The 25,527-nt window shown below is 46.9% G+C and overlaps 1 protein-coding gene and 1 pseudogene across 1 annotated transcript in view; one reads left to right on the top strand and one right to left on the bottom strand.

The window, feature by feature from the left end:
• Nucleotides 1-1,043: 1,043 nt before the first annotated feature.
• LOC124706628 lies at nt 1,044-3,368 on the top strand (annotated as a pseudogene).
• A 177-nt stretch (nt 3,369-3,545) lies between these two features.
• Nucleotides 3,546-25,527, bottom strand: part of LOC124685201 (pentatricopeptide repeat-containing protein At3g18110, chloroplastic) — a 38,633-nt gene continuing 16,651 nt past the window's right edge. Inside the window, exon 7 of the mRNA XM_047219532.1 lies at nt 3,546-3,788. The gene's annotated coding sequence lies outside the window, so the exon portion shown is untranslated. The remainder of the gene's footprint in view (nt 3,789-25,527) is intronic.

Here is a 25,527-nt window from a genome sequence, read left to right as displayed (position 1 = left end):
TGCCCTCATCCCCATTCTCGATCAGTTGTGGAAGCTCGAGGGTGATGACTGCTATCACGGTGTTGAGCTCTATATTCCCGCTGCGGTCTCGGTTGATCGATCTCCTTCGATGGCGGAAGTGTCAATCCTTTCCCCACAAGTGCCTCTGGCGTCCCTATGGCAGCTGGCCAAGGTTCGTGAAGTCTACTGGAATCTCGGTCTTGCAATGCCCTTCGAAGGCATTGCTAACTTCTCATCTCCAATGTCATCTCGGCGGAGCATGGCCCTTCGACAAAGCAGACGGCACTCGTTGACCAGCATTGCTCGAACCACCAACCCGTGGATGTCCGCTTGTGTTCAGAAAGACTAACATTTGCAAGATCTCAGTATTGTGATACCCTTCGACTGTGTTTGTTGGCACTTCCTTGTACTGTGTCTATATGTTGTCTCCTCTTTTAGTCGACGAACCTGTGAGTTTATGTCGATCTCCTCTTGTTTTCTAATGTAACAAACTATATATCCTGACTAATGTCAACCCTTGGGGGTGGACAGGAGCCTGGTCTTGTAATGCCCTTTTGAAGCAATATATTCAGGTGGGGAGTCCCCCCCCCCCCGAAAGTTTTTTAAAAAAACTCCATACTTAATGTATGTCATTCTGAAATAAAATTCAAAGGGGGTTATATTTATGCAAGAGAAAAATTGAAGGTAATCTATCTTGAAATGGAAGATGACATGTAAACAAAATGTGAATGCTAGAATGGCATGTCCTTTGAATTTTACACGCTAGAATTTCCTGACTACGTACCGACAAGTAATTGATCTTACAGATAACCCCCTGAGAAACTTTGTTGTCGATTTGAAAACCGGTTTGATCAAATTTCTTGCAAGTACAAGTTCAGAGAATTATGAAAAATTGCCTTCCAACAGTGCACGTACACTTCCACTGTGATGCGTGTTAAGCCAAGTAGCCAACAATGTTCATTTCCCGGCCAAGCAGCCGCCGCAGCAGTCCTGCAGTTGCCAGTCGCAGCAGACAATTTGGGGTTATTGATCTAAAAGCACAGATGACCACTGATAATTGCAGCAGAACTACAAACGTGCAACAATTTCGTGCATTTGAGCTGGTAAAATCCCTGCCTCACGCGCGCGCATGCGCCTTGGCGCCATCCTCGGCCGCCCTACTATTCCCGGCGAAGAAGCAGAGCCCCAAGAAACCAAAACTACCCCGGGAACCATCCTCAGGCAGGCGCGTCTCGCACGCCGGCCTCCCCGCCACCATGGGCCCTTCTCCCCTCCACCTCCTCCTCTTCGCCGTCGCCGTGGTCCTCCCGTTGGTGGCCGCCGACGAGGGCATGACGGAGGCGGAGGCGCTGATCCACCTCAAGAAATCCTTCTCCAACTCCTCCTCGGTTTCCTCCTGGCTCATCACTAACAACGACGGTGGCAAGTCCCCCTGCGCGCCCGGATCGCACGAGTGGCACGGCGTCGTGTGCAGCAACGGCAAGGTCACGGGCCTCCGCCTCAGCGGGCTCCAGCTCGGCGGCACCATCGACGTCGACGCGCTCTCCAGCTTCCCCGACCTCCGCTCCGTCTCCTTCGCCAGCAACAACTTCACCGGCCCGCTCCCCAGCTTCCACCGTCTCACGGCGCTCAAGTCCATGTACCTCTCCGACAACAAGTTCGACGGCCCCATCCACGACGAGTTCTTCCCCAACCTCAACCACCTCAAGAAGCTCTGGCTCGACGGCAACGATCTCTCGGGTCCCATCCCGGCGTCCGTCGTCCAGGCCGAGGCGCTCATCGAGCTCCACCTCGAGCGCAATAGCTTCTCCGGGGAACTCCCTCCCGCGCCGCCCCCCGCGCTCAAGTCCTTCGACGTCTCCGACAACGACCTCGACGGCGTCGTCCCGGAGGCGTTCAGGCGGTTCGACGCCGCCGGGTTCCGCGGGAACCAGTACCTCTGCTTCGTGCCGAACCCCGGCCAGCAGTGCAAGCGACCGGATGTCGCGCCACCGCCCGGGTCGGCGTCCGGCCTCGGAGATATCTTGGTTCTCGCCGCGGTGATCGTCTCGGCCGTCGTGTTGGCGGTGGTCCTCTGCGCGTGCTGCTGCGGCGGCGGTGGTCGCGTCCACGACTACGACCACGCCAACAAGGGCGACACGGAGGACTCGCCGCCGGTGTACATGGTGAAGCAGGGATCGTCGGCGACGCATAGGAGGAGCACGTCGTGGCTGGGTAGGAGGTCGGGGTCGTCGCAGGGCGGGCGGCACCGGAGGTCGTCATCGGCGGCGAAGGTGGACGACGGGAGCTCCGGGGGCGGCGTCGGCGACCTTGTCATCGTCAACGACTGCAAGGGTGTGTTCGGGCTGACGGACCTGATGAAGGCCTCCGCGTCGGTGATCGGCGGCGGCGGAGGTAGCGGGATCGGGTCGGCGTACAAGGCGGTGATGGCCAGCGGCGTGGCTCTGGCGGTGAAGCGCGCGCGCGACATGAACCGAGGCACCAGGGACGCCTTTGAGGCCGAGATGAAGCGCCTCGGCGCCATGCGCCACGCCAACCTGCTCCCTCCGCTGGCGTACCACTACCGCCGGGACGAGAAGCTGCTCGTATCCGAATACATCCCCAAGGGCAGCCTCCTCTACGTGCTCCACGGCGACCGTGGCATGGACTATGCCGCGCTCGACTGGCCGACGCGGCTCAAGGTGGCCGCGGGGGTAGCGCGCGGCGCGGCCTTCATCCACGCGGAGCTCGCCGGACACGAGGCTCCGCACGGGAACCTCAAGTCCTCCAACGTGCTCCTCGCGCCGGACTTCGAGCCGCTGCTCGTCGACTTCGGCTACTCCGGCCTCGTCAACTACACGCAGGACTCGACGACCATGTTCGCTCGCCGCGCGCCCGAGTGCGTGGCGGGACACCCGGTGACCGCCAAGGCGGACGTGTACTGCCTCGGCATCGTCCTCCTCGAGCTACTCACCGGCAAGTTCCCGTCGCAGTACCTCCAAAATGCCAAGGGCGGCACGGACCTCGTCATGTGGGCGACCACAGCGCTGGCCGACGGCTACGAGCAAGACCTGTTCGACCCGGCCATGGTCACGGCGAGCAAGTTCGCACTGCCGGACATGAAGCGGCTGATGCAGATCGCAATGGAGTGCGTCGAGGCGGACCTGGACAGGCGGCCGGACATGAAACAGGCCGCAACCAGGGTGGAGGAGGCGGTGGCCGCGGCGCTGGCTAGGGTGAGGGAGAGGCAGGGCGCCGGCGAGGGGGACGCCGACAGCAGAGGCTCGCACGCCTCGTTTGTAAGAGACGAGTCCATGCAGCGGGTCACAAGCGACGGCGAGCGGTCGTAGCGGCGGGGCAGCAACGACGACTCTTGCGGCATCTCGTGAGTCAGTGAGCTGGCCGGAGTCAAATTTTGTAAGTCGATGTCATTGGTCCCTGTTTACCCAGCCCTTTTCTGTATATCACTAGTCATCTCCTGTACATGTAAATGTAGCTCCAGAAATGAGCAATCAAAACATTTATTCTGTAAAAAGGGTAAATGTATGTACAGTAGCTCATGTACATTGCACAATTTAGTTGATCGATTCCTCCTCACACAACAGATGTATTCTCATTGTTGTCTACTCACAAATAATCTTCCTAAACACACTCACAAAATCCTCACAGAAGAAACATAGTACCGTATTCATTTTTACCAAAAGCATTTGATCAGATTGAAACCACTCAAAAATGGATGTTGCTAAATTTCTACTTTTCTAACTTCACTTGTCTTCTCCTTGTCATACAGCCTGCTGAGCGAGGTTGTTCTGCAGCGAAAAATAGAACATACAGATATACATCAATACAGGAAGCACAAGAAAAGGTAGGAAGAGGATACATTGCAAAATGAGGAGAGAATGAGGCATTAACGGAAAATCTGTAGGATCCAACAGCTCTAACAGTTCCTTTGATCTTAACTGTACTGTATGTAATTGTGTATGTATGGATGGTTGTATTCTAACTCCATGTGTAGAATGGGATGCATATAAGGTCCTTAATTTGTTTACATGGCTTTGTTTGACCTTGGTAGATGACATTTTTCAGGATGCGTCTGCCACATGTTTTTAAGACTGTGTGCATCTATTGATGCAGAGGCCGGAGCAATGCTCCCATATCGAAAAAAACATGTTTTTAGGAAACCACGGGATAGGGTCATGACCTGACTTGTAAGCCCTTGTCTCTCAGTAAGTGTTTACGTCCTTAATTGGTCGCATGATCCATTGATTCCTGATGCTTTTTGCTTTGAGTGAATTCTTGAAGTTCAGTTCATCGTCCCCTCTGCATCCGCACCTTTTTCAGCAAACTTTTTTCTGCGAAACCACACCAGAGTGGCAGAACCACATGAAGTGCTCAGCTAGCTTCTGAAACTGAGAACCAGCTGTGACCGGCACCCTTCCTGACATTACTGCCATCAAGCCGCTCTCTCAACACCTCCTTTTCACGCCATTGACATTGTTCAGCATACATATTGGACAGCAAAACATAAGGGCCATAATTCCATGGCTCTAGCTCCATGACCTTCCCTGCTGACCTCTTCCCCAGCTCGACTTCTCCATGTAAGCCGCAAGCACCTAGGAGTGACTCCCATGCCAATGAATCCATTTCCAATCCCATTGCTCTAATCAATGTCTCTGCTTCCTTTAGCCTCCCAGCGTGTCCTAGAAGATCAACCAAGCATGCACAATGCTCTCTCCGTGGTATAACATCGTGATCCTCAACCATGGAGCAGAAAACCGCAAGCCCCTCATCCACAAGATCCCCTTGTCTACAGGCAGAAAGGACTGCGAGGAATGTGACACCATCCGGCCTAAACCCGTCATGAACCATTTCTCTGAAGCACAAAACAGCCTTCCTGGCCTCGCCATGACGCCCAAAGCCGACGATCATAGCTGTCCACGACACCACATCGTGCACTTGCATCGTGTGAAACGCAGACGAAGCGTCCGATGAGCTGCCACACTTGAAGTACATGTCAAGAACGGCGTTCCCAACAATTGTATCAGAGCAAAACCCCGACTTCGTGACACGACAATGCGCCATCTTTCCATGCTCAAGGCTTGCAAGGGCGCCAAATGCCGAGAGCACCGAGGTGAAGCAGTAGTGATTCTCCCTTTCTGCCGTCTTCAGCATCTCTTTGTAGAAGCTCACTGCTTTCACAGCAAGGCCATTCTGAACGAACCCAGAAATCATCGATGTCCAAGTGATTATGTTGGGCTCTGAGGTCCTTTGGAAGACTCGGACAGCTGAGCTCGTCTCCGCGCCGCATTTCAGGTACATGGTGATAAGAGCATTGCAGATGGCCGTCTCTGAGTCAACCCCAATCTTACAGGCCCATGTATGGAGCTGCAAGCCGAGGCTGATATTGTCCTCACGCGAACAACACGCCTTCAAGAAGCTCGCCAGCGTGAACCCGTCGGTAACGCCTCCAGCCCTGCGCATCCTTGACAGCATCTCCACAGCACGCGGCAGTCTCCCGCGCCGCGTGCATGCATCGGTCATCACATTCCAGCACACGGCGTCTGGCTCGACAACCTCCTGAAACACGGCGGTGGTGGCGCCCGTGTCCCCCCGCTGCTCGTACGCACGCACCAGAGCTGTTCCCACAAACGCGTTCGAGCAGAGCCCGAGCTGCACCGCGTGGGAGTGCACTTGCCGGACGAGGCCATGGCTCGCCCCGGCGGACGGCAGCGCAAGGAGAGCCGAGAGGGTGGTACCGTCGGGCCGCACGCCGCCGCCGTCCTCGCGTAGCATGCGCGAGTAGGCGCTGGCGCCCTCGGCTGCGGAGCCTGAGCGGGAGAGGCGCCCAATGTGGGTGTTGTACGAGACGGTGTCACGCTCGGGCATCGCGTCGAACAGCTTGCGGGCGAGCACGGGCGCGCCGCCGCGGGAGAAGAGACCGAGCAGCTTGTTCCATAGGTAGGTGGTGGAGGAAGAGGAGGAGGCCTCTAGCCTTAGGACGCGCGCGGCGACAGCGAAGATGTGGTGGTCGCGTGCACTGGAGGAGGCGCGCGGCGGCGAGCGGGTCACGAATCGGGAGCGGACGCCTTTCACCAGCGTCTGCGTCTGGCCTCCCATGCAGCACAGCGTGGGTCGTATAGCATCCAGACACAAGATTTATTCCTTTCTCCCTGTCAATTCGCGCCGGTCAATGGAGACATATTTAGCCAAATCTTTGGTGATGGCCCCAAGACACGGAAGGAGGAAGAAGCAGTCTCAATCTAATCTGCACTTCAGCTGCCGCAAGTAGAGCATCCGTACCTGAAAAACGAAGAGCACCAAAGCCACAAGTCCGAATTTCTCGAGAATCAAAATCATTGCCTGGTGGCTCAATTCATCCACAGATTACATGCAGTGCCCAACTCCCCCTGGGCTGGTTGGACTGAACAAGCTCATTAGTCATTACTACAGAGGACTTGGGGATGCTATCTCCACAGGAACTAGTACCTGGAATTTGAAGACATTTGAATTGGAGATGAACTGCTACATCTGCGTGTACAGAGAGATCACCGCAGTTCCTTGGCAGCACGACTATGAGAACTGTAACATTTTCTTGTTTGATGACTGGATGGTGGATGGCCCTCTTTACAGATAATTCCCTGCTTCGTACTCACACGCTCTCAGGCGCAGCATATGTTTGGACTATCCCGTTGGTATACTTCACAAAGAACATGGTGAGATGTCTTTTACTTCAGTCTTTCAAGCCATTGAAGGATGTCATATCAGATTATTGGCGCACATACAAATCAAAGACTTTCTGTGTCAAAAACTTGTACCAACTGCCCAATTCCAGGGTTCTAAGGGCATCTCCAACCGAGCGACCCAAACGGACGCGCTGGGTCGTCCGTTTTGGGCCGTTTGCGTGGCCGCCCGGACACGCGGACAGCGCCCCGCGTCCGCGTGTCCGTTTGGGTCGCACGCGGCGCCCAACGCGGAGACCCAAAGAGACGCCACGTGGTTCGTCTTCGTTGCGCGGTGCTGCGCCACGGCAGGCCTCGACGGGACAGCCACGGTGGGCGGTGGAACGCGCGGGAAAGATCCCGCGCGCACCAAGGTTCCCGCGCGCGAAAACGCCATTGGCGCGCGCTCGCGCCCAAGTTTCCCGCCAGACCGCCGGCTATAAAAGACGGCGGCGGTCTCCACACGGACCGCATCACCGTTCTCTCCCCTCCACCTTCTCCGGCGCCATGCCGCGCACCCTGCATGCCACATGGGCCAAGCTCTCCTCGCCGCCCGGGCCGGGTTCCCGCGGACGGAGGAGGAGGAGCGCGCGGACTCGCGGTGGGTCGCCGACGACGAGGCGCTCCGCGTCGCTGCCGAGGCGGCGGCAAAGAAGGCCGGTGACGCGGAGATGGGGGAGGCGGCCGCGGAGGGCCGGCACGAGACCGCGGACGGCCGGTACGAGGCCGCGGAGGAGGGGCGGCCGCCGCGGAGGAGCCCGTCGCCGAGGAGGACCTCGCGCTGGCGAACATCAACGCCGCCATCGAGGAGCGTCTCGCCGACCTCACGCGCGTGACGAAGGAGCACGAGGGCATCTGGCGGGCCGGCCGCCGCCGCTAGGCGACCTCCTCGGCCGGAAGAACGAGGCTGCTCGCTATGCGAGCAGCCCGTCACCTCATCCAGATGTCGCCGCCCGAGCGGCGCGCCCGGGAGGACGCCGAGTCGGCGGAGCGCGGCCGGCAAGAGCGCATGCGCCGGCGGCAGGGAGAACCACGAGGCCCGGGCCCCCGCCCGCGTCCGCCCGGAGGCGCGCACCGCTGTGCAACGCGCCGCTCTGCAGGAGGTGGAGCTATGCGGGAAGCGGATGATTCCGCCGCAGGAGGCGGAGCGCGAGCGCGCCCGAGGTGCGCGGACGGAAAGGAGGAGGATGATGGCCTCCGCCCAAGCTGCCGCCGCCGACGCGCCTGAAAGAACATCTCTTGCATTTTGTTTTGTGTGTTTGATGTCAATATATGTGATACACTAATGTTTGATTAAGTGGTACAGGGATTACATAGATATTCATATTCATGTGTGTTGGATTTGATCAGTCTGTCAAAAAGTTATCGAGAAAAGATTGGTCGGGCCGGATAATCCGGGCCGGATATTGTTGAAATATCCGGCCCCCTGTTTTTGGCTAAGTCTTCGAGGAAAAGCGGCTCGAGTATGGGGGCCGGACATTTGGCCGGATATTGTCCCGTATTGTACCAGGGCCGGATAATCCGGGACGGATATTTTGGAAATATCCGGCCCCCCGAATTTGGCTAAGGACTGGAAGAAATGCTGACTCGGCATAGGGCCGGACTTTTGGCCGGATTTTGTCACGGTTTTGTTCCGCAGGCCGGATTATCCGGGGGGAGCGGATTATCCGGCCCTTACTTAGGCCGGATTATCCGGCCCCCCGGTAGCTGCAACGGCTCATTTTCGAGAGGGGGTATAAATACCCCCCTTCTTCTACCTTGGTTGCTTGCTCAATCATTACACAAGAAATCTGCCAAGCCACCTCCATTAGAGCCACCTCAAGAAAGTCAAGATTTGCAAGATCTCCTTCCTCCCCCAACCAAAGCTCTTGATCTTTGGAGATTCGAAGGAGAAGACACCGATCTACATCCTCACCGAAGCGTTCTTCATTTCCCCCTCTCTTGTTTGAGGGATCTCATGCTAGTGTTCCTATTTGGTTTCCTAGTTGATTTGTTGTTGATGTGTTGTTGTTGATTGTTGTATTGTTACAGATTTGGGAGCCTCCAATTTGGTTGTGGATGTGTGCCCCAACAACTTTGTAAAGGCCCGGTTTCCGCCTCGAGGAAATCCCTTAGTGGAAGTGGGCTAGGCCTTCGTGGCGTTGCTCACGGGAGATCCGAGTGAAGCCTTCGTGGTCTGTTGGTTTGGCTTGCGTAGCAACCACACTCCTCCAAACGTAGACGTACCTTCTTGCAAAGGAAGGGAACTACGGGAATCATCTCCGTGTCATCGCGTGCTCCACTCTTGGTTACCTCTATCCCACTCTATCTACTATTGCGTAGCTATACCTTGCTTAGTTGATATCCTTGTCATATAGGTAAATTCACTTAGTTGCATATCTAGAGAATTTACCTTTCGTGTCAAGCCTAAATTGAAAAAGAACTAAAAATTGGTTAGCACCTATTCACCCCCCCTCTAGGTGCGGCATACGATCCTTTCAATTGGTATCAGAGCCTCGGCTCTTATTTCGGGCTTAACCGCCTAAGAGTATGCCGGACGAGGAGCCCTCGGAAGGGGCCGCCAAGTTGGTCTCCGTGGAAGACTTCAATTCGTTGAAGTCCTCCATGGAAGCCCAAATGGAAAGCATGAAAAAGATGATTGCCGAGCTTTTGGCTCCGGCCCTTCCCAAGGCTCCTAGTGTAGATGTAAAAGACACGGGTGCGTTAGATGAGGGAGAGGCTTCGGACTTACCCTCATCTACCAAACCCGTGGAAGGTGATAACTTAAACACTATCAAATCTACCAGTGCATCTCCTAGGGGAACTAGTGGAGGTGAAAGCTACAATCGAGTAGCTCCACCTTTCCTATCTCCCGATATACCGGTTCCCCATCCCCATTTGAACATTCGGGGCGACCCACCTAAGTTTTCCGTTGATAATTTCGATACTTGGCAATTTGAGTTCCGCTCTCATGTTTGTAGTGCCTCCAATGAACTATGGAGAATCATCTTGGAGGGCTTCAAGCCATACAATCCCGACAAGTTGACTAGAAGAGAAGCGATTGATAGTCAACTCAACAACACCGCCCTACACATGATTCAAACTAGTGTGGGGACACCGGAATTGCATCGTGTCCGGAACTACACCACCGCCAAGGAAGCTTGGGACGGCTTGGCCGCTAGTTGCATTGGAAGTGAGAGCACAAGGAGGAACAAGTATAATGCTCTTAAGAATAAAGCCGAAGGGTTCATGAGGCTACCGGATGAAGATCATGAAGTCATGTATGGAAGACTTGTCACGGTTGCCGATGCCTTCCGGCTTATTGGTGCCACCCACATCAATGACTCTTGGATCAAGGAGAAGTATATTGAATGCATGATGCCATTTGCACCCATTGATGTCAAGACTCTTGTGGGAAGGGAATGCTATTCCTCTCTCACCTCTCAACAAGTCGTGCACGAGATGCAAGCTCTCAAGGTGCTTGAGGAAACCTCTCATGATTCTCGCAATCGTGCTCTTGGGATGGCAAAAGGTTCCAACCTTGCCTTGGTGGTCAACTCCGGTGAAGAAGTGATTCCTCAAGAATCTTATAGGGCATCTTGGAGTATGTCCTATCCGGAAGATTTGCAATGCCACTACCATGATCACATGGCCTTCCATGCAAAATCCTTTTGGGTTGATCCCTCCAAGGCCAAGGAAGACAACATCAAGAGGAACAACAAAAGTGGGTTCACTAGCTTTGGTCCAAAGACAAGATCTTGCTACAATTGTGATGACAAGCGCCACTTCATTGCCGAATGCCCCTATGAAAATAGAGAGCTTCACAATGGGAGGCTCATTCCCAAGGACAAGAGCAAGGACACAAAGGGCAAATATTCAAAAGCCCCCAACAAGAAGTTCTACAACAACAAGACCAAGAAGGGCAAGAGGCCCTCAAGAGTTGTGCTAGTAACAAGGGAAGAATATTCATCCGATGAAGTTGAAAGTTCTAGTGGTGATGAAGATGAAGAAAGCTCAAAGGAATTGGCCGCCATCGTCACCACCAACATACCCTCTTCATCTCTCTTTGAATCTCCCAATGAGAATCCTCCTATCAAGAATGCACATTGCTTCATGGCAAGGTCCTCCTTGGACACACCTATTGTGCTATCAACTCAAGAAGAGTATACCTCCGGAGATGATGATGTTGATGATGAAGAAGATGCAACTTCTAATGGATTGGTCGCTCTTGCCTCCCTCTCCACTAACTCTTCATCACCAAGTGAATCCCCCAATGAGGTCATTCTTGTGGAGGAAGAAAGTTGCCTCATGGCTAAATCCTCCGAGGTATCATCTCCTAGCCCCTCTATGCCTAACATATCTAGTGATCTAGGGGTTGATGATGCTAGTCTAAAAGTGAAACAAGAAATGCTAGATTTTGATGATTTCATTCTCAACCTACAAGGTAACACTAAAAAGCATGTTTCAAACCTCATGATTCGTTTAGCTCAACAAAGTGATATGCTTGAGAAAAAGGGTCAAATAGAGAGAGAAGACTCTCTCGAAATTCATGCTCTTAAAAATGCTCTTGAGGAATGTCAAGAAACTATAACTTCTCTTGAGGAGAGGCTAGAAACTCTTGAAGAGCCTCAAGATAAAATTAACAAGCTCACTAAAGCTAGAGATCTCGCTAGGGCTAAGTCTAAAGTGCTTAAAAAGGATAAGGCCCAATTTGAGGTTGATCATGAGAAACTTGTGAAGGATCTAGATGAACTAGACAAAGCTCACAAAGATTTGAAGAGTGAATTCACTCTCCTATCCAAATCCTATGAGCAACTTCAAATTAGGCTTGCTTCATATGATGTGCCTAGTTCCTCTACTCCTCTATGTGATCATGCAAATATTGTTGAGGAAAATGCTAGGTTGAAGGATGAACTTGCTAAGGCCTCCTCTCCCCAAAGTAAACTTTCTTTGGATGATCTTTTGAGTAAGCAAAGATCAAACAATGGGAAGGAGGGCCTTGGTTTTAATGCCAAGGCAAAGAAGGCAAACAAGCAAAAGGCCAAGCCCACACAAGAGAAGAAGAAAGACGTCACTAATGGTGAAGCCTCCAAGGGCAAAACCATGAATGATGATGATGCGGGAATTGCTAACCCTCACTATGTTTTATTTAAAGATTATTATGGTGATGTTTATGCTAAATATGTTGGCCCATATGATGGTTATGTTGCTTGGTCTATTTGGGTCCCAAAGACCCTTGTTGCTAACAAAAGAGGACCCATTGCGAAATGGGTACCTAAATCCAAGAATTGATCTCATGTAGGACTATGCCGTCGGAGGTTCAAAATGGGTACTTGATAGTGGATGTACAAGTCATATGACCGGCGGCAAGAACCTCGTCAAGGAGTTGAGGCCTAACATTAATGATATCACCGTCTCTTTTGGCGATAATTCTACATCCGAGGTATTGGGTTTTGGCAAGGTTGTGGTTGCACACAACATTACTCTTGTGAATGTCATGCTTGTCAAAACCCTTGGTTACAATTTGCTTTCCGTTTCCGCCCTTGGCAAGATGGGTTTCGCCGTTGATACGTCCAAATTGCATCACTATTTTATATCATAATTTGCTGTTATTCATTGATATATTTCATATTTGGACACAATACTTATGTTATTTCATCTATTTTGCATGTTTCATCATTATTGGAGGATCGAACGCCGGAGCCAGGATTCTGCTGGAAAAAGCACCGTCGAACGCAATATTTCGGAAGATCAAGCTGTGGAAGGAAATTATACCAAAAATCCTATTTTTCAAGATGACGAAGGAAGCCAGAAGGAGGGGCCAGGAGGAGCCGGGGTGGGCCCACACCCTAGGGCGGCGCGGCCCAGGCCCTGGCCGCGCCGCCATGTGGTGTGAGGGGCCCACGACCCCTTTCGCCTCCTTTTCTTCGCGAAACCCTTCGTCCCGAAGACCTAAGCCACGAGAGGGTACCTCACGAGGAGTTACGGCCGCCTCGCGGGGCGGAGAACACCGAGAGAGAAAGAGCCCTCCGGCGGGCAGGAATCCGCCGGGGAAATTCCCTCCCGGAGGGGGAAATCGACGCCATCGTCACCGTCATCGAGCTGGACATCATCTCCATCACCATCATCATCATCTCCACCATCATCACCGCCATCTCCACCGCTGGACATCGTCACCGCTGTAGCAATTTGGGTTTGATCTTGATTGTTTGATAGGGGAAACTCTCCCGGTATCTATTCATACTTGTTGTTGATGCTATTGAGTGAAACCATTGAACCAAGTTTATGTTCAGATTGTTATTCATCATCATATCACCTCTGATCATGTTCCATATGATGTCTCGTGAGTAGTTCGTTTAGTTCTTGAGGACATGGGTGAAGTCTAAATGTTAGTAGTGAACTATGGGTGAGTAATATTCAATGGTGTGATATTTAAGTTGTGGTGTTATTCTTCTAGTGGTGTCATGTGAACGTCGACTACATGACACTTCACCATTTATGGGCCTAGGGGAATGCATCTTGTATTCGTTTGCTAATTGCGGGGTTGCCGGAGTGACGAAACCTAAACCCCCGTTGGTATATCGATGCGAGGAGGGATCGCAGGATCTCGAGTTTAAGGCTGTGGTTAGATTTATTCTTAATTACTTTCTTGTAGTTGCGGATGCTTGCAAGGGGTATAATCACAAGTATGTATTTAGTCCTAGGAAGGGCGGTACATTAGCATAGGTTCACCCACACAACACTTATCATAACAATGAAGATTATTTAGCCATATGTAGCGAAAGCATTAGACTAAAATCCCGTGTGTCCTCGAGAACGTTTGGTCATTATAAGTAAACAAACCGGCTTGTCCTTTGTGCTAAAAAGGATTGGGCCACTCGCTGCAATTGTTACTCTCGCACTTTACATACTCGTACTTTATTCAACTGTTACATCAAAACCCCCGAATACTTGTCTGTGAGCATTTACAGTGAATCCTTCATCGAAGCTGCTTGTCAACACCTTCTGCTCCTCGTTGGGATCGACATTCTTACTTATCGAAGATACTACGATACACCCCCTATACTTGTGGGTCATCAAGACTATTTTCTGGCGCCGTTGCCGGGGAGTGAAGCGCTATTGGTAAGTGGAATTGGTAAGGAAAACCTTTACTTGTTGTGCTGATTTTATTTCGCTCTGCTTGCTATAAGTCATTATGGAGAGATCTTCTCTTCAATTTCTATTTGGGAAATCTACTACTACCGCAACGGTAGTGGATGAGGCGCCAGGTGAGGAAGTAATACCATATAAAATACCTACGAAAATTATTGAACATGTTATGGATAACCGCTATGAAGGGGATGGAACTGTCCATCCTGGTGATCATTTACTGTTTTTGCATGAATTATGCGGGTTATTCAAGTGTGCAGGTATTTCTATGGATGAAGTGAGGAAGAAATTATTCTCTTTATCGCTGTCCGGTAAGGCGGCGCATTGGTATAAATTACTGGATAATGGGGATTCTCTTGAATGGAATGATATTGTGCCCCGATTTTATTCTAAGTTCTATCCTCCAAGTGAAATTCATAAGGATCGGAATCGCATGTATAATTTTTGGCCTCATGATGGAGAGAGTATTGCCCAAGCTTGGGGGAGATTGAAGTCTTTAATGCTCAAATGCCCCATTCATGAGCTTCCTGGTAATGTTATTATTGATAATTTCTATGCAAAACTTTCTTTTCAAGACAAGACCTTGCTAGATACTTCTTGTTCTGGATCATTTACACGCAACAAAGAAGAGTTTAAAAGGGACCTTCTTGATCGGATCCAAGAAAATACTGAAGGTTGGGAGAACGACAAAGATAGAGAATCAGGTATAATTTATGATTATAAATGCATTGAAGCTTTTATGGATACTTGATACATTTCGTAATATTAGTGCTACATATGGTCTTGATTCTCAAGTTGCTTGCAAACCTTTATAAAGCTTTTGCCTCTCATTATGAATTGCCTAAGAAGAATTTTGATAAGTATCATGAACCGTATAAAGATAAAATTGATTCATCTATTAATAAGTGTGTTGTAATTGAAAGCTGCTGATCGTGTTATTCCTGAAGCTTATATTGAAAAAACTCCTTTTCCTGCTAAAATGAAAGAGTACTCTGTTATAAATAGTGCGGTTCATAAAAGTGAAAAGAAACCTAGAGAACACTGAAGAACAAATAAAAGTTGAACTCTGTTGTTGCAATAGTTAAAGATCTTGTGACTGAAAATGTTGAAGATGGTCATATTATTTTATGTGAAGATGCTTCTAATATTGTTTCACATCCTAATAAACCCAAACAAGCTAGTGTTCCTATGCTATCTGTTAAAATTGGTGATCATTGCTATTATGGATTATGTAATATTGGTGCAAGTGTTAGTGCTATTCCGTATGAGCTTTACACGGAGATTATGCACGAAATTGATTCTTGTGAACTTGAAGAAATTGATGTGGTTATTCAGCTGGCTAATAGAGAAACTATTTCACCAATTGGTATTGTCCGAGATGTGGAAGTTTTATGCGGTAAGATTAAATATCCTGCTGACTTTTTGGTACTAGGTTCTGCTGCTAGTGATTATTGTCCTATTATTTTTGGTAGACCTTTTCTAAATACTTGTGGAGCTATTATAGATTGCAAGAAAGAGAAAATTTTGACTAAATTTGCTTGGTGAATCTTATGAGTTTAACTTCTCTAAATTTACTAAAACTCCTTATAAAGCTGATTTGCCTAGTAATGATTTTAAAATGGAGCGAGTGTGCATCTATTGTTCTTGTTCCTAACAATCCTTTGCGGCAACATTTGGAGGATAGCGAGAGTGAAATTTTTAGGAAAGAAAGAGATGAACTTGAGGAAATCTTTCTTCGCCAACCTATTCTCAAGCACGATTTACCGGTGGAAGATTTGGGTACAACACCGCCACCTAAGGAAGATCCTGTTTTTGATTTAAAGCCTTTACTCGATAATCTTAAATATGCTCATATTGATGATAAGAAAATATATCCTGTTATTATTAGTTCTAAGCTTACGAGTTTGAAGAAGAAAGATTATTGCAAATATTGAAGAAACACCGAGGAGCTATTGGCTACACTCTTGATGATTTGAAGGGGATTTCTCCATCTATTTGCCAACATGCTATTAATATGGAAGATGATGCAAAGCCTGTTGTTGAACCTCAGCGTCGTCTAATTCCGAAGATGAAGGAAGTGGTAAGGAATGAGGTATTACGACTTCTTGAAGCTGGTATTATATATCCTATTGCTTGATAGTAGATGGGTTAGTCCTGTACATTGCGTTCCCAAGAAAGGAGGTATGATCTGTTGTGCCTAATGATAATGATGAGCTCATTCCTCAAAGAGTGGTTGTAGGGTATAGAATGTGCATTGATTTTCGAAAAGTTAATAAAGTTACTAAGAAAGATCATTACCCTTTACCATTTATTGATCAAATGCTAGAAAGATTGTCTAAAAATACTCATTTTTGTTTTCTTGATGGTTATTCCGGATTTTCACAAATTCTTTGTTAAAGCTAAAGATCAAGAGAAAACCACCTTTACTTGTCCCTATGGAACTTATGCTTATAGGCGTATGCCTTTTGGTTTATGTAATGCTCCTGCTACTTTTCAAAGATGCATGTACTGCTTATTTTTCATGGTTTTTGTGAAAGTATTGTAGAGGTATTCATGGATGATTTTTCTGTTTATGGGAATTCTTTTGATAGTTGTTTGCGAAACCTTGATAAAGTTTTGCGAGAGATGTGAAGAAACTAACCTTGTTCTTAATTGGGAGAAATGCCACTTTATGGTTAATGAAGGAATTGTATTGGGACATAAAATTTCTGAAAGAGGTATTGAAGTTGATAGAGCTAAAGTTGAAGCAATTGAGAAGATGCCCTATCCGAGGGATGTTAAAGGTATTCGTAGTGTTCTTGGTCATGCTTGGGTTTTATAGGAGGTTTATTAAAGATTTCTCCAAGATTTCAAAGCCTCTTACTAATCTTCTTCAAAAAGATGTACCTTTTGTTTTTGATGATGATTGTAAGGAAGCTTTTGAAACTCTTAAGAAAGCCTTAACAAGCTGCTCCTATAGTTGAACCTCCGATTGGAATCTACCATTTGAAATTATGTGTGATGCTAGTGATTTTGCTTGTAGGTGCTTGTTCTTGGACAGCGAGTAGATAAAAAACTGAATGTTATTCATTATGCTAGTAAAACTCTTGATGCTGCTCAAAGAAATTATGCTACAATCGAAAAGGAATTGTTGGTCGTAGTCTTTGCTTGTGATAAATTTAGATCTTATATTGTTGATTCAAAAGTTACAATTCATACTGATCATGCTTGCAATTAGATACCTTATGACAAAGAAAGATGCTAAGCCAAGGCTTATTAGATGGGTACTTCTTTTGCAAGAATTCGATTTACATATTGTAGATAGGAAAGGTGCTTGATAATCCTGTTGCTGATAATTTGTCTAGATTGGAAAATATTGCTTATGATCCCGTTCTCGTTAATGATAGTTTTCCAAATGAACAATTGGCTGTAATAAAGGTGAGTTCGCGAGACGAGTCCATGGTATGCTGATTATGCTAACTTTATTGTTTCCAAGTACTTGCCTCCAACCTTTTCAGCTTCAGCAGAGGAGGAAATTCTTTTATGACTTGAGGCATTATTTACGGGATGACCCACACTTATATAAAGAAGGAGTGGATGGTATTATGCGAAGGTGTGTTCCCGAATACGAACAACAAGAGATATTGAGTAAATGTCATGGCAGTGCTTATGGAGGACATCACGCCGGAGATAGAACCGCGCAAAAGGTTCTACAATCAGGTTTTTATTGGCCAACTCTCTTCAAAGATGCAAGGAAGTTTATTTTATCTTGTGATGAATGTCAAAGGGTTGGTAATATCTCCGAGACGCAATGAAATGCCTATGAATTATACTCTTGTTATTGAACCGTTTGATTGTTGGGGATTTGACTTCATGGGACCTTTTCCCTCTTCGAAAGGTAACACTCATATACTTGTTCTTGTTGATTATGTTACTAAATGGGTGGAAGCCATACCTACAAAAAGTGCTGATGGTGAGACCTCTTTAAAAATGCTTTTAGATGTTATTTTTCCTAGATTTGGAGTACCTAGATATATTATGACTGATGGAGGTTCTCATTTTATTCATGGAGGTTTTAGAAAAACTCTTGCTAAGTATGGTATTAATCATAGAATTGCATCCGCTTATCACCCTCAAAGTAGTGGTCAAGTAGAACTATCAAATAGAGAAATTAAATCTATTTTGGGAAAGACTGTTAATAAATCTAGAAAGAATTGGGCTAGTAAATTGAAAGACGCACTATGGGCTTATAGAACTGCTTATAAAAACCCAATGGGAATGTCACCTTATAAAATGGTTTATGGAAAAGCTTGTCATTTACCTTTAGAACTAGAACACAAAGCTTATCGGGCCTGTTAGAGAATTAAATAAAGATCCTAAACTTGCCGGTGATAAGAGGTTGCTACAATTAAGTTCTCTAGATGAATGGAGAAGTGAAGCTTATGAAAATGCTAAACTCTTTAAAGAAAAAGTTAAAAAATGGCATGATAGAAGGATCATCAAAAGAGAGTTTAATATTGGGGATAAAGTCCTATTGTATCGGTCTCGTCTCAGATTCTTTGCAGGGAAATTACTCTCGAAATGGGAAGGACCATATGTTGTTGAGGAGGTGTATCGTTCAGGAGCAATTAAAATTAGCTCTCTCCAAGGCGATGCCACGCAGGTGGTGAATGGGCAAAGACTCAAGCACTATATCTCAGGTGATTCTTATAATGTTGATGTTGATATTATTCAAGTGGAAACACCGGAAGCTTTCATCAAGGGACAAATTGACAGTCCGTCGGAACTCAACTTCGAATAGGTAACAGATCGGTAATGAAAAGTTCGCGATTTACTTTCCGAACATTATTTTCGCTGTTTTTGGAAAATATGAGAAATTACGAGTTCGAAACGGAGTGGAAAAGACGCACGATGGGGCGCCACCATAGGCCGGCGCGGCCAAGCCTGGGCCCGCACCGACCTATGGTTTGGCTGCCCCGTCGCCCCTTTCCGACTCTGGTTCGATCTGGTACTTTCCTTTTGTCGAGAAAATTTTTGCTATATAATCCCCCGGACCCCTGGAGGTCCGTATATCGTGTTTTCGACGTGTTTTGTTTCGAGCTGTTTCTCCGGGATCTATTTTCAGTCTAGAAGCACCATGGTCTCCAAGAACAAGGGCAAGGAGTTTCCGGATGAAGAAGATCGAGATCTTGGGTGGAAAGAGGAAGACAAGGACGTCAAGAAAGAGGATGAAGAAGATGTGGAGGAAGATTCGCGTGCACACCCGCGTGCTACCATTGCAAGCATCAAGGTGGTGGACAACACTTTCAGTGCAAACAAGAGCGCAAGAATTCGCACTTGGAGGAGCGGTACCACGTCATTATCTAGCTTCGAAAACATCTCCATCGGGAGAAAAGGAGCTCGAGGTCGAAGAGTGGGGAAATAACTCCAAGAGCCGGGACTCGCCATTAGACAGACTCTCTAACCGCGTCGAGCACAATTCAGAGATGATTCGCAATCTCATATACAGGATTGACGAGCTTCAGGAGCTTATTGAGAAGCTTGTCGGGAATTCATCACCACCATCTCCTCAGGAGTAATCCATCATCGGTATTGGCATCCCCTTGGTTTGTTCCAAGCTTGGGGGAGTGCCGCGGTATCACATTATCACTACCTTTTACTTTTATTGTCAAGTAGTGTCATATCATGAATAGGGAAGTTATCGTATGAGATGGGTTGCGTTTGGAAGTATCTCTCCTTTAGTTGTCTATGTATCCCTTGGTGTGAGTTATCGATATGGAATATTAATGAGAAGTCTTATCCTTTACACATTGCACATCTTATTTTAGTTTGCAATCTACTATATGATTCATCTTGTTGTTAGTATTGGTATCACTTTGGGAGCATTGAATAAATCTATTTGGTTTTGGCAAACTTAGCATTGGTCAATAGCAACAACACTTTGAGGTTTAAATAGAAAAGAGAAATACATGTAGATGTTTCATTGTCTTTCTTGTTAGCTCATAGCTCATTATTCGAAGTTAAAATTGTTTGTGCTTACAAGGAAGATGCATGATTGTTTCTATCATATGTATATTTGTTTGTTTCCCTCGACTCTTATGCTTGCTAATTAACCTTGCTAGCCAAAGACCCGTGCTCGAGAGGGAATACTTCTCGTGCATCCAAACCTTCAACCCAAACCTATGTCATTTGTGTCCACCATACCTACCTACTACATGGTATTTTCTCGCCATTCCAAGTAAATACTTCATGTGCTACCTTTAAACAATTCAAAACTTAGTATCTTCTTATTTGTGTCAATGTTTTATAGCTCATGAGGAAGTATGTGGTGTTTTATCTTTCAATCTTGTTAGGCAATTTCCACCAATGGACTAGTGGCTTCATCCACTTATCCAATAATTTTGCAATAAGAGCGGCAACGGGATTCCCGGCCCCAATTAATTAACTTTCGTTAATAATTCTCTTCACATGTTTTGCCCTGATTCATCGTAAGCAACTTAATTTTGCAATAGACACTCCTCCATGGTATGAGATTGTTGGAAGGCACCCGAGGATTCGGTTAGCCATGGCTTGTGTAAGCAAAGGTTGGGAGGAGTGTCATCACCTTAAAGCTAAACTAAAATACACTCCGTGTAATACGAAAGAGAAGAGGGATGATCTACCATGGTTTGTGATAGAGAGTTGAAGGCGTGCCACCAGGAAAATATCATGGGAGCCGCTCTTTGGAGGGTTGTCTGGCAAGGGGGTTAGAGTACCCGCTACCAGTCGTTGACAACAATAAACACCTCTCAAAATGTTACTTTTATTATCTCTATATGATTTCAAAACTGAAAAAGCTCTAGCACATGATTTAATCTCTGCTTCCCTCTGCGAAGGGCCTGTCTTCTACTTTATGTTGAGTCAGTAAACCTATTTCTCTCCATCTCAAGCAAGCATTTGAGTAGTTGTGATCAAACCATTATATTGTGATTTGCTACATCATGTCTTTTATTCTTCCTTGTTTAGTACAAGTTTTATTTGAATGAATATAGCTTTGCAAGTTATCAATGATTATGAAGAGACCATTATGATTGAGTATGCAAGATTGTGCATTATAAACTTTAAAATATGAGAGCACTGCTCAAGAAGATGAATATAATTTGTTAAATGTTCTCTGACCAAGAACAAAGTTTGCCATCACCAACTATGATTCCTTATGCACCTTTATTTGTGACTACCTTATACTTGTTTCAAGATTGAGTTATATGAGGAAGTTGTTTACTATAATGTCTTGTGTGAATGAATATGATGCTTCTTGTCCGTATTTTGTTTATCGACTCTTCACTCCATAAACATGTGGACATGTATATCGAGTTCGGTTTCGCTTGGGGACAAGCGAAGTCTAAGCTTGGGGGAGTTGATACGTCCAATTTGCATCACTATTTTATATCATAATTTGTTGTTATTCATTGATATATTTCATATTTGGACACAATACTTATGTTATTTCATCTATTTTGCATGTTTCATCATTATTGGAGGATCGAACACCGGAGCCGGGATTCTGCTTGGAAAAAGCACCGTCGAACGCAATATTTCGGAAGATCAACTCTGGAAGGAAATTATACCAAAAATCCTATTTTTCAAGATGACGAAGGAAGCCAGAAGGAGGGGCCAGGAGGAGCCAGGGTGGGCCCACACCCTAGGGCGGCGCGGCCCATGCCCTGGCCGCGCCGCCATGTGGTCTGGGGGGCCCACGACCCCTTTCGCCTCCTTTTCTTCGCGAAACCCTTCGTCCCGAAGACCTAAGCCACAGAAGGGTACCTCACGAGGAGTTACGGCCGCCTCGCGGGGCGGAGAACACCGAGAGAGAAAAGAGCCCTCCGGCGGGCAGGAATCCGCCGGGGAAATTCCCTCCGGAGGGGGAAATCGACGCCATCGTCACCGTCATCGAGCTGGACATCATCTCCATCACCATCATCATCATCTCCACCATCATCACCGCCATCTCCTCCGCTGGACATCGTCACCGCCGTAGCAATTTGGGTTTGATCTTGATTGTTTGATAGGGGAAACTCTTCCGGTATCTATTCATACTTGTTGTTGATGCTATTGAGTGAAACCATTGAACCAAGTTTATGTTCAGATTGTTATTCATCATCATATCACCTCTGATCATGTTCCATATGATGTCTCGTGAGTAGTTCGTTTAGTTCTTGAGGACATGGGTGAAGTCTAAATGTTAGTAGTGAACTATGGGTGAGTAATATTCAATGGTGTGATATTTAAGTTGTGGTGTTATTCTTCTAGTGGTGTCATGTGAACGTCGACTACATGACACTTCACCATTTATGGGCCTAGGGGAATGCATCTTGTATTCGTTTGCTAATTGCGGGGTTGACGGAGTGACGAAACCTAAACCCCCGTTGGTATATCGATGCGGGAGGGATCGCAGGATCTCGAGTTTAAGGCTGTGGTTAGATTTATTCTTAATTACTTTCTTGTAGTTGCGGATGCTTGCAAGGGGTATAATCACAAGTATGTATTTAGTCCTAGGAAGGGCGGTACATTAGCATAGGTTCACCCACACAACACTTATCATAACAATGAAGATTATTTAGCCGTATGTAGCGAAAGCACTAGACTAAAATCCCGTGTGTCCTCGAGAACGTTTGGTCATTATAAGTAAACAAACCGGCTTGTCCTTTGTGCTAAAAAGGATTGGGCCACTCGCTGCAATTATTACTCTCGCATTTTACTTACTCGTACTTTATTCATTGTACATCAAAACCCCGAATACTTGTCAGCATTTACAATGAATCCTTCATCGAACTGCTTGTCAACACTTGCTCCTCGTTGGGATCGACATTCTTACTTATCGAAGATACTACGATACACCCTATACTTGTGGGTCATCAGCGTCTTTATTGATCAATGACCTTGTGGTCCTCTTGTGGAGCAAGACTCTGAAAGTCGCATTCGTTGACTATCGCGAACAACTCGTATATGATGGACTTACGGGACCACCACGACAAGTGCGATGTGCCTATCGGAAGGCGGACGTGGGTCAGTCGTGACATCGCCGCCTAGCCCATGTCAACATGAGAACTTTGCAAAGTCTTCACAAGGGGAACCATATTGTGGGACTAATGGAAAATGTGTCTTTTGCCAAAGATCGTGTTTGTAGGGCTTGTGTTGAAGGCAAAATGCATGACTCTCCGCATCCAAGCAAGACCATTATCTCTTCCAAGAGGATCTTGGAGCTCCTTCATGTGGATCTCTTTGGTCCCGTTACTCATGCAAGTCTTGGTGCGAAGAAACATTGCTTGGTGATTGTCGATGACTACTCAAGATACACTTGGGTCTACTTTCTCAAGACGAAAGATGAGACTCAACAAATATTCATTGACTTTGCTACCGAGGTGCAACGCCAACACAACCTCCTCATTATGGCAATAAGAAGTGACAACGGCTCCGAGTTCAAGAACTACACACTCAATGATTTTCTTAGTGATGAGGGGATTCGTCATCAATATTCCGCTGCTTACACCCCTCAACAAAATGGTGTTGCGGAGAGGAAGAACCGGACTCTTATGGATATGGCAAGGTCTATGATGGCGGAGTATAAATCCCGCTATAACTTTTGGGCCGAAGCCATCTCCACCGCTTGTCACTCCTCCAACCGGCTCTATCTCCGCAAGGGCTTGAACAAGACTCCATATGAAATACTCACCGGGAACAAGCCTAATATCTCATACTTCAAGGTGTTCGGGTGTAAGTGTTTCTACAAAATCAAAGGAGTTCGTTTATCTAAATTCGCTCCTAAAGCTTTGGAGGGTATATTTGTTGGTTACGGTGCCGAATCTCACACTTATAGAATCTTTGATGTATCTTCCAAGATTATCATTGAATCTTGTAGTGTGAAGTTCGAAGAAAATGATGGCTCCCAAGTGGGGCAAGTTGATGTTTGTGCAGGTGATGAAATACCTCAAGATGCCATAGTAAGAATGGGTGTGGGATTTTTCCGCCCCATTGAGGGACACGGTGTGGCGTCTCGGGAAGAACTATGCTCTACCACGGTGGAGCCCTCATCTTCTCAACATCAACAAACCTTACCTAGTGAAGCAAATGATGCACCAACCCAAGAACAAGAACAAGACCCTCCCTCTTATGTGCAAGATCAAGGACAAGATCAAGGTCAAGATCAACCTATCACTCACAATGGCTCCAATGAGGAACCAATCAACTCTTGCCCTTCTCCGAACATTGTTCAAGATCAAGCACATGAGATTGAGCAACCCCAAGCAATTGAGGAAGCTCAAGTTCAAGGTCAAGACGGGGACCCAAATGATCAAGTTGATCAAGTGACACCTCCAAGGCCTAGAAAGACCAAGGAGGAGATCGAGGCCCGTCGTCTAGCAAGAAGAGATAGGAACCTCGAGCTACGTGGACACACTCATGACAAGGTTCTTGGTGATGTTAGGGCAAAGGTTTCCACAAGAAGGCAATTGGCGAACTTTAGCCATCATCATGCTTATATCTCCTTAGTGGAACCTAAGAAAGTATTTGAAGCCCTTGAAGATTCGGATTGGTTGGAAGCTATGCATGAAGAACTCAACAACTTCAAGCGCAACAAAGTGTGGACTCTAGTAAAGAAGCCTAAGGAGTGCCGCAATGTTATAGGCACTAAATGGATTTTCAAGAACAAGCAAGATGAGTTTGGAAATGTTGTGAGGAACAAGGCAAGATTGGTGGCTCAAGGGTTCTCTCAAGTGGAGGGTATTGACTTTGGAGAAACCTATGCTCCCGTGGCTCGCCTTGAGTCCATCCGTATCCTTCTTGCTTATGCTTCGCATCATAACTTTAAGTTACAACAAATGGATGTGAAAAGTGCTTTTCTTAATGGTCCTTTACATGAAGAGGTTTATGTTAAGCAACCCCGGGGTTCGAGGATCTCAACTTTCCTAACCATGTCTACAAGCTTGATAAAGCACTTTATGGTCTCAAACAAGCTCCTAGAGCTTGGTACGAGCACCTTAAGGAATTGTTGGTAGACCGTGGGTTTGATGTTGGGCTAATCGACCCCACTCTTTTTACTAAGAGGGTCAATGGGGAGCTTTTCGTTTGCCAATTATATGTTGATGATATTATATTTGGATCTACTAACAAAGCTTTCAATGATGAATTCTCAAAGCTTATGACCGATAGGTTTGAGATGTCTATGATGGGAGAGATGAAGTTCTTCCTTGGTTTTGAGATCAAGCAATTGAGGGAAGGAACCTTCATCAACCAAGCAAAATATCTCCAAGACATGCTCAAGAGGTTCAAGATGACCGAGATGAAGGGTGTGGCCACTCCTATGGTTACCAAATGTCATCTTGCACTAGATCCCAATGGTAAAGAGGTGGATCAAAAGGTATATCGCTCCATGATTGGATCCTTGCTTTACCTTTGTGCATCTAGACCGGACATAGTGTTGAGTGTTGGTGTGTGTGCAAGGTATCAAGCTTCTCCTAAAGAGAGCCACATGATGGCTCTCAAAAGAATCTTTCGATATTTGGTTGATACCCCAAGATATGGTATTTGGTACCCCAAAGGCTCAAGTTTTATTCTCAATGGTTATACCGATGCGGATTGGGCGGGTGATAAGGATGATAGGAAATCAACTTCCGGGGCTTGCCAATTCCTTGGTAGGTCCTTGGTGTGTTGGTCTTCTAAGAAGCAAAATTGTATATCTCTCTCC

Source organism: Lolium rigidum, chromosome 1 (genome assembly GCF_022539505.1).
Source record: "Lolium rigidum isolate FL_2022 chromosome 1, APGP_CSIRO_Lrig_0.1, whole genome shotgun sequence".
In the NCBI taxonomy this organism is placed as follows: domain Eukaryota; kingdom Viridiplantae; phylum Streptophyta; class Magnoliopsida; order Poales; family Poaceae; genus Lolium; species Lolium rigidum.
Note: the sequence above shows the minus strand (reverse complement) of the source record. Positions and strands in the feature narration are given on the sequence as shown.